At 45.1% G+C, this 12,719-nt stretch overlaps 1 non-coding gene across 1 annotated transcript; it reads left to right on the forward strand.

Moving 5' to 3' along the window:
• Positions 1-11,983: 11,983 nt before the first annotated feature.
• On the forward strand, positions 11,984-12,119 carry LOC128571301 (U4 spliceosomal RNA). Its single transcript, XR_008375736.1, has one exon. It is a non-coding gene; the product is annotated as a U4 spliceosomal RNA (small nuclear RNA).
• The last annotated feature ends 600 nt before the right edge of the window (positions 12,120-12,719 follow it).

Genomic DNA, 12,719 nt, shown 5'->3' on the forward strand with positions numbered 1-12,719 from the left:
CCTCTTCCCTCAAAGAAATTAATATCATGACTTTGTTTCTGCTCTTAAAGCTGTTAGAAAAAGTAGTGAGCTTGAACTCAGCTCTACGGAGTCTCCGCTGCATTATCCGTGAAGAAGGTTGCTAAACCAGGTGTGCTACTGAGGTCCTTTTGAGTGTTAAGGGCAGAGGTACTCACTTTTCCTCCAAGATAAGATTCCCTGGGACACTTGTAAAAACATTCCCAAGTTCTGCTCCAGACCTATTCAATCAGAATCTCCAGGACACAGGCCTGGGAATCTGTATAATCTGCATCCCAGATGAACCTTATATAATCTGGGGTGTATTCCATTCTTACATTAGGAAAATTCAGGAATTGCTGATACGTGACCGGACACCTCTAAACTCCCCCACTCTTATTTTGAAGAAAGGAAGAGAAAAGGGAGAGTGAGGCTCAGAACACTGGCTGCTAAGGAGTCTGTGATGCCAGAGTCCTTCTGTCCCTTCTGGTGCCCCTGACTTAGTACTCAGCAGCCCCAGGACCCTGAGGGTCTCTCCATGAACTTGCTCTGCTTACATTTGGGCACCCAAAAAGAGCATCAGGGAAGAGGCATGGATTTGAGGGGCACAGCCCAGGAAAGGGTTTGGGAAACTGGAGTTCTGCCCATGGCTTGACCACTGACCTTGGCTGAGTAGCTTTGTAGGGACCTTGAGCCAGGAATTGACTTTCCTGGGCTGCAGTTTCTTCATCAGTAAAGTGGGGACAATAAATGAGCTTATTAATTATCCAATAGTCACTAAATACTCTTGAGGTCTAAGTGTTAGGGACTGTCCTGTGCCTGCAGGCAGTATCCAATGAAGTATTAACAGGGGAAGTACTCTGAGCGGTATGAAGCTCATATCAGCATTTCCCAAAGGGAGCATCATGGATGTGGGCTGCTAATGGTGTTCCATGAAAATAAAAAGGCTTCTGTGTTCAGCTGAGGAAATGCTTGATCAAATTGAATTAAGCAGTCTTTGATTTAAGACTTCTCTGAGTCTTTTACTAAATGTGCTCTGTAACTTGCTGGGGCAAGTGTGTGTGTGTGTGCGTGCGTTTGTTTAGGGGGTGTAGTGATCAGATCACCCCAAACTTGTTTGTTTGGTGACACCATTAATTGTTAGAGCATCTCTCTTTTTCCACTTTTTGGCTATTATGAATAATGCTGCTATGAGCAGGGATTTACAAACATTTGTTTGAGTCCCCATTTTTTGGTTCATAACTGAAACTGCTAGATGATGGGCTAGGCATCTGTGGAAGACGCTTTGGAAACATTGCTCTTTATAGCTATGAGGGAGTACCATGAAATGAGAAAATTTCTGAATTTTCCAGGGATACCCTGCTCCAGATGATGCAGTGGGAAAGCATCCTGGATAAGGCCTAAGGACTTGAATTCCTCCCTGAACTCCGTGGGCCTTAGTTCCTGCAATGGTTCAATAAGTAAGATGGGCTGGATGATCTTTTGGAATCTAAGATTCTTTGACCCAGTGTGGTCCCTCTCCCACAGAAGCATGGCATCCTGATAGGTGGTGGGTAAAAGATGAGGGTGGCAGGGGGAAAGTCTAGGGAGGAGAGATTAGTACTCAATGAGGGACAAGTTAATGTCTTTGTTTTAATGTCAATGTTTTAATTTTTTAAGTTATAGTTGACTCTTAAACAACATAGATTTGAGCTGTACAGGTCTGCTTATGTGTAGATTTTCTTCCACCTCTGCCCACTTGAAAACAGAAAGCCCAGACCCTCCTCTTCGTCTTCCGAATCAGCTTACTCAACATGAAGATGAAAACCTCTATGATGATCCACTTCCACTGAATAGACACGAACTTTTTTCTTTTTCTTGAGACAAAGTCTATGTCATCCTCAGTAGAGTGCTGTACTGTCACAGCTCACAGCAACCTCAAACTCTTGGGCTTAAGCAATTCTCTTGCCTCAGCTTCCCAAGTAGCTGGGACTACAGGTGCCCAGCTAATTTTTGGTTATAGTTGTCATTGTTTAGCAGGCCCGGGTCAGGCTTGAACCGGCCAGACTGGGTGTATGTGGCCAGTGCCATACTCACTGAGCTACAGACACCAAGCCAACACAAATTTTCTTTCTTTCTTTCTTTTTTTTTTTTTTTTTGAGACAGAGCCTCAAGCTGTCACCCAGGGTAAAGTGCTGTGGCATCACAGCTCACAGCAACTTCAAACTCCTGGGCTCAAGTGATTCTCTTGCCTCCGCCTCCCAAGTAGCTGGGACTACAGGTGCCCGCCACAACACCCGGCTATTTTTTGGTTATAGTTGTCATTATTATTTGGCAAGCCTGGGCTGGATTCGAACCCACCAGCTCAGGTGTATGTGGCTGGCACCTTAGCTGCTTGAGCCACAGGCGCCAAGCCACCAACACAAATTTTCTTTCTTTGTTTCTCTCTTTTTTTTTTTTGCAGTTTTTGGCCGGGGCTGGGTTTGAACCCACCGCCGCCTCCGGCATATGGGGCCGGCGCCCTACTCCTTTGAGCCACAGGTGCCACCCCCTCTTGTTTAGAAACAGAGTTTTACTTTTATCACCTTCGGTAGAGTGCTTTGGCATCACAGCTCACAGCAACCTCCAACTCCTGGGCTTAGCTGATTGTCTTGCCTCAGCCTCCCGAGTAGCTGGGACTACAGGCGCCCGCCACAACACCCGGCTATTTTTTTGTTGCAGTTTGGCCGGGGCCGGGTTTGAACCCGCCACCCGTGGTATATGGCGCCGTACTCACTGAACCACAGGCATTGCCCCTAACACAAATTTTCTTAATCACATTTGCTTTTCTCTAGCTCCCTTATTTTGTAAGAATATATTATATAATACATGTAACATACAAAATGTCTGTTCATCACCTGTTTATGTTATCAGTAGGTCTTCTGATCAACAGTAGGCTAATAGTAGTGAAGTTTGGTAAAAGTCAAAAGTTACAGACAGATGTTCAACGGCATGGGGGCTGAGTAACAGGTGCCCCTAACCTCCAAGTTGTTCAAGGATCAGCTGTATTTTCTTTTATGAGGGGAAAACAATAGTTAGCTCTTTCCTTTCTTTTATGCTTCAGGATCCAAACACGTCTTGGATGGCTTTGTCTCAGAGTTCTTCTGTCCCTGGAGTTGGTATTACAGGTGTGTACTTCCCGGGCTCTTTCCGCCTTTAATCAGTCTAGTCGCCGGGGTTCTCAGCCTGTGAGTCGCCACCCCTTTGGGGGTCGGAAAACACGTATTTCCGACGGTCTTAGGAACCCGGACACAGCTCCTATATCGTCGTCTCCAGACGGGTCCGCCCACATGCAGATACGCCCACGTACGAGGACCCGCGTGATGACATCACCTGTATTAAAGGGTCCCGGCATTAGGAAGGTTGGGAACCAGTGGTAGAGGCTAAAGCGGGAGAGCTGCTGTGTAATCCCTCCTCCCCCTCCTTAGAGTGGTTTTCCTTTTTTTCCATCATTAGAAACACAAAAGAGGGCTGCAGCCTGTGGCTCAGTGAGTAGGCACCGCAGGCCCCATATACTGAGGGTGGCGAGTTCAAACCCAGCCCCCCATATACCGAGGGTGGTGAGTTCAAACCCAGCCCCGGCTGAACTGCAACCAAAAAATAGCTGGGCGTTGTGGCGGGCGCCTGTAGTCCCAGCTGCTCGGGAGGCTGAGGCAAGAGAATCGCCTTAGCCCAAGAGCTGGAGGTTGCTGTGAGCTGTGACGCTACAGCACTCTACCGAGTGTGACAAAGTGAGACTCTGTCTCTAAAAAAAAAAAAAATAAAGTAAAATAAAATAAAGAAACATAAAAGAAAGAGTAATCCCACGAGTTTGACTCTGGGCCACAGAGGTGAACCTCAGGAATTACACTTTCCCTTGGGAGATGAGTACTTTTCCACTTTCTTCTTCAGAAGTAGAGTCTTCCCTCTCCCAGTAGGAATCTCTGGCTGCTCTTTGAATTTTAAATATAATAACCAGGTTTATACATTAAGAAAGCTTTTCTTGGTTCCCTTAGCAACAGCTCTAACTTGGATAGCTCGACATAGCTCCTTTAAAGGAACTTGAGCATTTCATTATAATAACATCCCACTGATCCAGAAAGGAAGAAATCTTAACCTTTCAAGAACTAGGAAAATCTAAAATTAAGCCACGAAGCAAAATAAAATCCTTTGAGCCTCTGGAATAACCTTCACAAAGTCCCACACTAAAGGCAAGAGCTTTATGTGTAAGAAAAGTCTTTAGACTCTGAGATTCCACTTACTTGTTTTCAACACATTCTTCTTAACAGTGAATAAAAAATGGAAAGGGGAATCTAGAAGTAGGCGCGTTTGCAGCGGTGTCAAACCGTTTGGTAGCCCAAGGACAAAGGCGACAGAGAAAAAACGTTTAAAAAGCAGACATAGGCGGTGCCTGTGGCTCAAGGAGTAGGGCGCCGGTCCCATATGCCGGAGGTGGCGGGTTCAAACCCAGCCCCGAGCAAAAAAAAAAAAAAAAAAAGCAGACATAATACTTCACTGTGACAGTTTTGACAGATTCCAATCAAAATGCATAAAATAAACAAAGTGTTGATTTTTGTAGACCTAAGCTTCAGTTATCTGGAAAGCTCATTTGTTTTTGAAGAATTCAGTGCTGGCAGGGCTGCATAATTGAAGCATCACTGTGTTTTCAACAACAACAACAACAAAAAACCCTAGCAAGGCATCCAAACAAAGATTCAAGTCAATCAATGGTATGGAACCCCAAGGGTATTCTAGAGCTGGAAGACCAGCTGAGTCCTTGGCTAAAACTGAAGCCTTAGATTTGATGAAAACTTGCTGGGTCTGTGTAGTACCTTGTAAATGTACAAACAGTCCTTACGTTTAGGCAGAGGCTGGGGTTTTAGCCCGGGGCAACTTGCACTGTTGACTTAAGAAAAGTGCTTTAATGGGCCTGTGATTTCTGTAAAGGTAAAGTAAGAATCCAGTTGTGGAGTGGGGACTGCTGTGGTCCCAGGGGGCAGAGCTACATCACCATCTGGTATCTAAAATGATTGTTTCTTCTGGAGAGATGCATGGTGCAGTCTTATCCATGCCTGGGATAGTAATGGGGAAGATCTGAGGAAGACTCCTGGGATAGTAATGGGGAAGATCTGAGGCAAACCTCTACCACAGGCTGACCAAAATTCCTTAAGGGAGCAAGATATTCCCCCAGGCCAGGTTGTTCAAGAACTATGTAAGAGGAGTAAAGGAGCCCTTGCACCCTGTGGGCCTGGGGGTGGGGGCTTGTAAACTAGCCCAGCTATTATAGAAACCTGTATGGAGGTTCCTCAAAAAACTAAAAATAGAATTACTATATATGATCCAGAAATCTCACCTCTGGATATTTACCCAGAAATCGGTTCATCAAAGAGATGTCCACACTCCCATGTTCACTTATTCCCGGTAGCCACAATACAAATTTAATCTCAGTGTCCCCCAACAGACTTATGGATAAAGAAAATGTGGTATATGTACAAAATGAAATACTGTTCAGTCTTTAAAAAGAAGGAAACTCTATCATTTGCCACAACATGGATGGCAGTGGAGGACATTGTGCTGAATGAAATAAGCCAGTCATGGGAAGACAAATACTGCGTGCTCTCACTTACAGGGAGAATCAAAGTGTCCTTGAAGGGCACTCTGGGAGGCCCAGGTAGGTGGATTGCTTGAGCTCAGGAGTTCAGAGACCAGCCTGAACAAGCACAACACCCTATTTCTACTAAAAATAGAAAAACTGAGGCAAGAGGATTGCTCGAGCCCAAGAGTTTGAGTTTGCTGTGAGCTATGATGAGGCCACAGCACTATCCAAGGCAACACAGTGAGACTCTGTCTCAACAAATAAAGAAATTAAAAAACAGTCAAAGGGGGCGGCGCCTGTGGCTCAGTCGGTAGGGCACCGGCCCCATATACCGAGGGTGGCAGGTTCAAACCTGGCCCCGGCCAAACTGCAACCAAAAAATAGCTGAGCGCTGTGGCGAGTGCCTGTAGTCCCAGCTACTCGGGAGGCTGAGGCAGGAGAATCGCTTAAGCCCAGGAGTTGGAGGTTGCTGTGAGCTGTGTGAGGCCAGAGCACTCTACTGAGGGCCATAAAGTGAGACTCTGTCTCTACAAAAAAAAAAAAAAAAAAAACAGTCAAAGGCATAGGAGCACGGAATAAAAGGCGGTTATAGAGAATGGGGATGGGAGGAGGGGGGAGATGATGGTCAAAGAATATAAAAATCTCAGACAGGGGGAATAAGGTCGATTTTTTAGAACTCTATTGTGTAGCATGCTGACTCTGGTTCCTAACAGTGTATTTTACATTTCAAAATTACTGAGAGTAAATTTCTGATACTCCAGTCACAAAAAAGATAAGCATTTGAAGTGATGGACATGTTAATCAACTTAATTTATTCATGTTGTGTTCATAAATCATAACATCACTTTATACTCCATAAATATGCACAATTATAAATGGCCAATTTGCAATGAAATAAAAAATAAAAAGGATAACTGTGCAAGGTAGACTTTAGGAACCATGCAGATCCCAGAGTACTTTTCTGATGCCATTAGAAAGTAAAGAGCATTCTTGGGGGTGGGGGTGCTTCATGCTTCATGCTTAGTCATCCCAGGACAGGGAATAGGGACTTGGAAGGAGCCTGGGATTCTGGAGGAGAAAACTGCTTTCTGTTCTTAGAATCTTGAGGAATGCAGATGGAGGGACGATTTCGTCAAGATATCTCCATGGTGGGAGGTAAGTTGGCTTTTGCAAAGGGGGCATGTCAGGGACCACAAAAGGACACCCAGGAGGGGTAGGCTGGCCAGATAGAAGTCCAGCCATCTAGTCCAGTTTGAATTTCAGGTGAACAAAAAAATAATATTATAGTACAAGTATGTCCCAAACATTGCCTAGGACATATTTATACTAGGAAATTATTTGTGGTTTATCTGAAATTCGAATTTAATTGGAAATTCTATATTTTTTATTTGCTAAAATCTGGCAACCCCAAGAAGAGAACCTGTGTGAAGTTGCTCCATGCTGTCCTTCTATCACCTTCAGGCTTTTGGGAAAGTCTCCTTAAGTATTAAAATTGGCCCCAGCCTTGCTGGGGATGTGTGAGGGAGGGGTACGTGCCCACACTTGGAGTGAAGCCGCACTGAAGGGAGTGTCTGTAGACTGAGGAGGGGTCCTTGGAGAGAAGAGCATGAAGAAGTGACCAAGAATTGCCGGGCTGATGGGGAAGTGGAGATCTGTGCAAGTTGATAGCTTTTGTGGGCATTTCTGCTGGCATCCTAGAAAACTTGTGGAGGAGCACCTGGTGAAAGTGTGGTCAAGAAGACGGTGTTCTGGGCTCCAGGCTCTGGGCTCTGGGGATTTAGACAGTAAGTGGCAGCATGACCTCATAAGCTGGCGGAGTCTCAGATGCTGGGGTTACTCGTGCAACTTGAAGCATCAGTTAGTAACATTTCTAACCTCTGAGTTATCAGACAGAGGATAGTAACATGCAAATGTTCCTGTTGTCTCTGTTTCAGCTGAGGCTCCAAGCTGAGAACATGGGATGTTAGGTGCCCTCATAATCTAAATAACAGCTCCAGGCTGGGCACAGTGGTTCACGCCTGTAATAGAACTCTCAGAGGCTGATGTGCGTGGATCGCCTGAGCTCAGGAGTTCAAGACCAGCCTGAGCAAGAGGGAGACCCTGTTTCTACTAAAAATAGAAAAACTAGCTAGGCATCGTGGCAGGCACCTTTAGTCCCAGCTATTTGGGAGGCTGAGGCAAGGGGATCACTTGAGCCCAGGAGTTTGAGTTTGCTGTGAGCTATGACACCACAGCAATCTACCCAGGGTAACAGAGTGAGACTCCATCTCAAAAACAAACAGATGGCTCCAAACCTTCTGTGCAGAACTTTTGGGAGTGATCCGTAAAGCCAGTCTGAAGAATCTCAGAGCACTAGCCACTGGAGTCTGGAGAAGAGGAGGTTAGGATGCCAAGGCAGGTGCAGCGCCTTTCCTGTCCTCAAGCCAGCAGAGCAGATCTTCAGGTCCTTGGAGAACCAGGCCTGTGTGCTCTGGAGCCTGCCATGCCTGGGAAATGACAGCAGAACAGCCCAGGGCAGCTGCCAGGGAACGGGCTGCACTTGCATTGTGTGGCAGGTCACGGGTGAGTGGACTTTCCCATGGGCTTTGTGCACCCGTGGAAGGTGGCCGAGCTTATGTTATCCTGCAGAAGGACCCCATGATGGATCTGAAAAGAATTATGCTGAATGAGAGAAGCCGGACCAAAAAAAAAAGAGTACATACTCCAAGATGCTGTTTATATAAAACCAAACCAATTCATAGTGCCAGAAAGCAGACCAGAGATGCCTGAGAACAGGGGACTGAAAGGAGATGGGAATTACTAAGGGCCATAAGGAAACTCTGGGGGTGATGAAAGATTCATTATCTTGATCCTGGTGCATAGGCCTCTCCAAAATTCAAAACTTATCAAATAGCGCACTTGGAGTATGTGCAGTTTCTTTATATATCTCTGTAGAGCTGCTTACCTAAAAAAGAACTACATGTGAAAGCACTTTCTGCTAGGAGAAAGGCTGAATCCAGAAGGTGGAGGGGAGGAGGGCAGGTCAGAAGTTGTTAGCGGAGAGAGTGCTTTGTCTCAGCCAGAAAGGGGTGCCCTGGGGTGCTCCAGTAGGAGACTTTCTGGGGACTCCAACACAGGGAGGGGTCCTTGTCACAAAAAACAGCATTTGACCACCTGCTGCACCCAGCGGGCATTAAAGCCAAGGAAGACTTTTCCTACCTCTCATCCTCCCTCCCATCCCAGCCCCCATTTTGCAAGCGCCTAGGGCAGTCTGGCAGCGGCAGAGGCATGGGAGAGTACCCTAGAGAGCGGCTCTCACTGGGGTTAGATGAGATCTCAAAGTGGTTTGATTTGCTTTTATCTAGTGATTAGGGATGATGAGCATATCTTGTATTTACCTGGAAGGATTTGGAGAACATTCCCCTAAGTATCTCAAGAATGAAAAATCAGGTGGGCAGAGGTGGCTCACACTTATAATCTTAGTACTTTTGGGAGGCTGAGGTGGGAGGATCACTTGAGCTCAGGAGTTCAAGACCAGCTTGAGCAAGAGCGAGACCCCCTCTCTACTAAAAATGGAAAAATATAGCTGGGCTTTGTGGTGGGTGCCTGTAGTCCCAGCTACTTGGGAGGCTGAGGAAGGAGGATCACTTGAGCCCAGGAGTTTGAGGTTGCTGTGAGCTAAGCAACCTGGGACTCTAGTCTGGGGCAACAGAGTGAGACTCTGTCTCAAAAAAAAAAAAAGGAGAGAGAATAGAAAATCAAGCATCCCATGTACTCAATACTAGGTTGAAACTAGTAGATTAACAACCACAGGCCCTCATAAGAGAAAAACTTAATTAAATTCAAGAAGAGGAGAAGGGGAGAGAGGGTTCTGTAAGCTCCCACCTAATGGGTACAACACATGAGTATATAGCACACCTCCTGGGTGAAGGACTCAGTTACAGCTTGTTTACCTAACAAAATTGAATAATGTAATCTAATCGTATGTACCCTCATATAATCCAAAACAATCCAGAAAAATAATAAAAAAATGAAACCACTGAATTTTGCAAAAAAGTATATATTTTTTTTTCTTTAAAGAGTGTTCTAGACAAATAAGGAGGAAGCCAATCATGACTTTCTTGTCTACTACAAATTTTGAAGCCTAGGGTCAGGGAGCAGCTTTCAAATGGTTGACAGACAGGTTTTGGTATTAGATTGGATCTGCGTTTTTAAATACAATGATGAATAGTTTGTTAATTCCTGCAGGGCTGTGGTGTGGAAAAAATAAAGTTGTTTCCAGCTTTGCATACCAATGAGTCGGGCTCATGCAATAACCAGTTGTGTTTTATTATAGAGACCATCCACCTGGTCTACTCCACCCACCAAGAAGCAAATGATGTGCCAATTATTCTTAATTACCTCCGTGGGAAATGAAGAAAAACAGCGCGCATGGGGATACTGCTGGCTAAAGGAGTTTTGAAGGAAAATGACAAAGACCCTTTCTGTGCAATGTAGTCAAGTGGTTAAGAGCATGGACTCTGAAGCCAGACTGCCTGGATTTGGATCCTAGTTCTTCCATTTCTGGGTTGTATGACCTTGAGCGAGGTGTGTGATCTCCGCCTTGGTTAACTCACTTATGAAACGGGGGTAATGATGATAGCTTAGCCTAAGTTGCTCTGCAAAAATAACTCCAAAACCTCAGTGGTTTATAACAGCAAAGATTTGTTTCTTGCTTATCTCCCATGTCTGTGGCAGGTCAGCTTTGGTTCCTCCCTCTGGGACTGGCTGGAGGAGCAGCCCTTTCTGGAACATGGCTGATGTTAGGGCAGCAGGAAAAGAATGGTGGATGGTGGATCCCTGCAATGGCTCTTAAGCCTTCCTTAAACCTTTCTTTCAAGAAATAACATGTTCTTTTGTCTACATTTCCTTGGCCAAATTTACAGGACGAAGCTTGATATGAATGTGGTAGAAAGGTATAATTCTCCCACAAAGAGGTGCAGAGAATATTTGGAACAATAACACAATCTACTGCACTGCCTGCCTATATGTAAAATGCCTAAAATAGTACCTGGTAAGACCACAAGAGTTATTATTAAAATTTCTTTTTTCCATTGTTTTTATTTGGTAGTTTTCCTACGTAGGCCAGTTGTTCTCCAGACCCTGATTTAGAAATAGTCCCTATGTTGGGAACTGCCTGACTTGGCAAGAATCACCCAAACACCAGTGAAGAGCCCTAACCTTATTGGAACCTGGACCTCAAAGCCTAATTTGGGGGGCTCACCGAAACATTCTTATGAACAGGAATGGATAATGCTACATTTTCCTGGGCCAATCTCTGCAAGTTTCTCCCTGAAAGACAGGCATCAACGTAATGGGCAATCATGTCTCAGCTATTTCAGGATGACAAGGCCTGCAAAGCTCAGCCTCTGCAAAGTTATTCTTAACATGCTTGTCTCAAGGCAGCCAGCAACAGCTCTACTTCTGTTAAATGCTTAGACCATGGAGGGAGTGAGCACTGGCTCTGGGCCAGCTACAGTGTTCCCTGGCCAAGAACTTTTCCTTGAAGCTTGATGGGGACCCAGACTGCCCACTTGGGGGAGGGGGGTCTGACACAGAAGATCTTCCTGGTGTGTGTTTGGTTTGAATTTCCAACATCAGTCCAAGCCTGGGAGTGGTGACTGTCACTGAATCAGAGGTAGGGGAGTATTTTTCACCATCCTTGAACCTCAAGGCCAGAATGGCCACTGGACAGGGTCCTTCTTGGGTCTCAAAGACTCTTCTCAGCCCTTTACAGCATTTCAAAGCCCTCCCATCCAGAAGATGCAAGAGACCAAAACTCACTAGATTATTGCAAGTGGGGAACTAAAGCTGATGAGTGCATTTCACTTCTTACTATGGTGCCTTTAATTTTATTCTCTTTCTTATAATGGCTTATAAACCATTTCAGAAGGCACCATGCAGCTACTCTCTCCCTCACCTTATCTCTTCTCCTTAACAGTTCAATTCAAAATGACAAACATTTATAGATTATCCTCTGCTGAGTCAAATAGGCACAGACCAAGGACTTTAGACCCTACAGACAAGGTTCACATCCTCGTCTTGTCAGTCACAAGCTCTAAATGAGTAAGTTCACAAGTATCTTTACTACAGAGGGGATAAGGCTGCAGCAGAGCTTGGGAACGATAGACATTCATGCTACAGTTAGGTGATGAAGGCTCCCTGGAGGAGGTGGCATTTGAGCTGGGCTTTGAAGGTTGATGTCCCCCCCCCCCAAAAAAAAGTTAGTGTAAGTCCTAACCTCTGGTATTCATGAATGTGACCTTATTTGGAAAAGGGGTCTTTGTAAATGTAGTCAAGTTAAGATGGGGAACATACTGGATTAAACTGGGCTCTTAACCAGTGACTGGTGTCCTTATAATAAGAGTGAAATGGCTCTTTGCACAGTGGCAGTATCATGGCCAATGAGGTTTATCCAAGGCATAATTGCTAATTGAAAATTTTTTCTAATATCCTGCCATGACGACTTGAAATATGGTCGGCATTGGCAATTTTTGAGTCTCTATGGAGACTGAAGAAAAAAAAAGAGGGAAATAGGAAGTTTGGACACAGATACAAACAAAAATTCAGGGAGAAGGTTATGTGACAACAAAGACAGAGATTGGAGAGATACGTCTACAAGCCAAGGAATGCCAAAGATTGTTGGCAGGCACTAGAAGCTAGGAAGAGACAAGGAGGGCTCCTTCCCTGGAACTTTTAGAGAGAACATGGCCTTGCTGATGCCCTGATTTCAGACTTCTAGCCTGTAGCCTATGAGAAAATCAATTTCTATTGGTGTAAGCCATCCAGTTTGTGGGTCATGTGTCACACAGCCCCGGGAAGCTGACATAGATGGCTAAGACTTTGAGATGGAGGAAAAGTGTCCACGTAGACAGCTACTATGACCAAATGTAACAATTTTTGAAAGCATATGGTATCTTCGGGAAATACTTAGGAATCTGAGGTGACTGGAGCAAAAGAGGTAGAAAGAAATGAGCCAAATATAGTGGAAGATGATGATGTAAATAAAGGCTGGAGCCTTCAGTGCCAGGGTGAGGAGTTTGGCCTTTATCTTCTATGAGATGGGATGCCAGTAATGTTTTCAACTGTTATCTCAGCTGCACTTGAGATA

This window comes from Nycticebus coucang, chromosome 18, assembly GCF_027406575.1.
Source record: "Nycticebus coucang isolate mNycCou1 chromosome 18, mNycCou1.pri, whole genome shotgun sequence".
NCBI classification, from domain to species: Eukaryota; Metazoa; Chordata; class Mammalia; order Primates; family Lorisidae; genus Nycticebus; species Nycticebus coucang.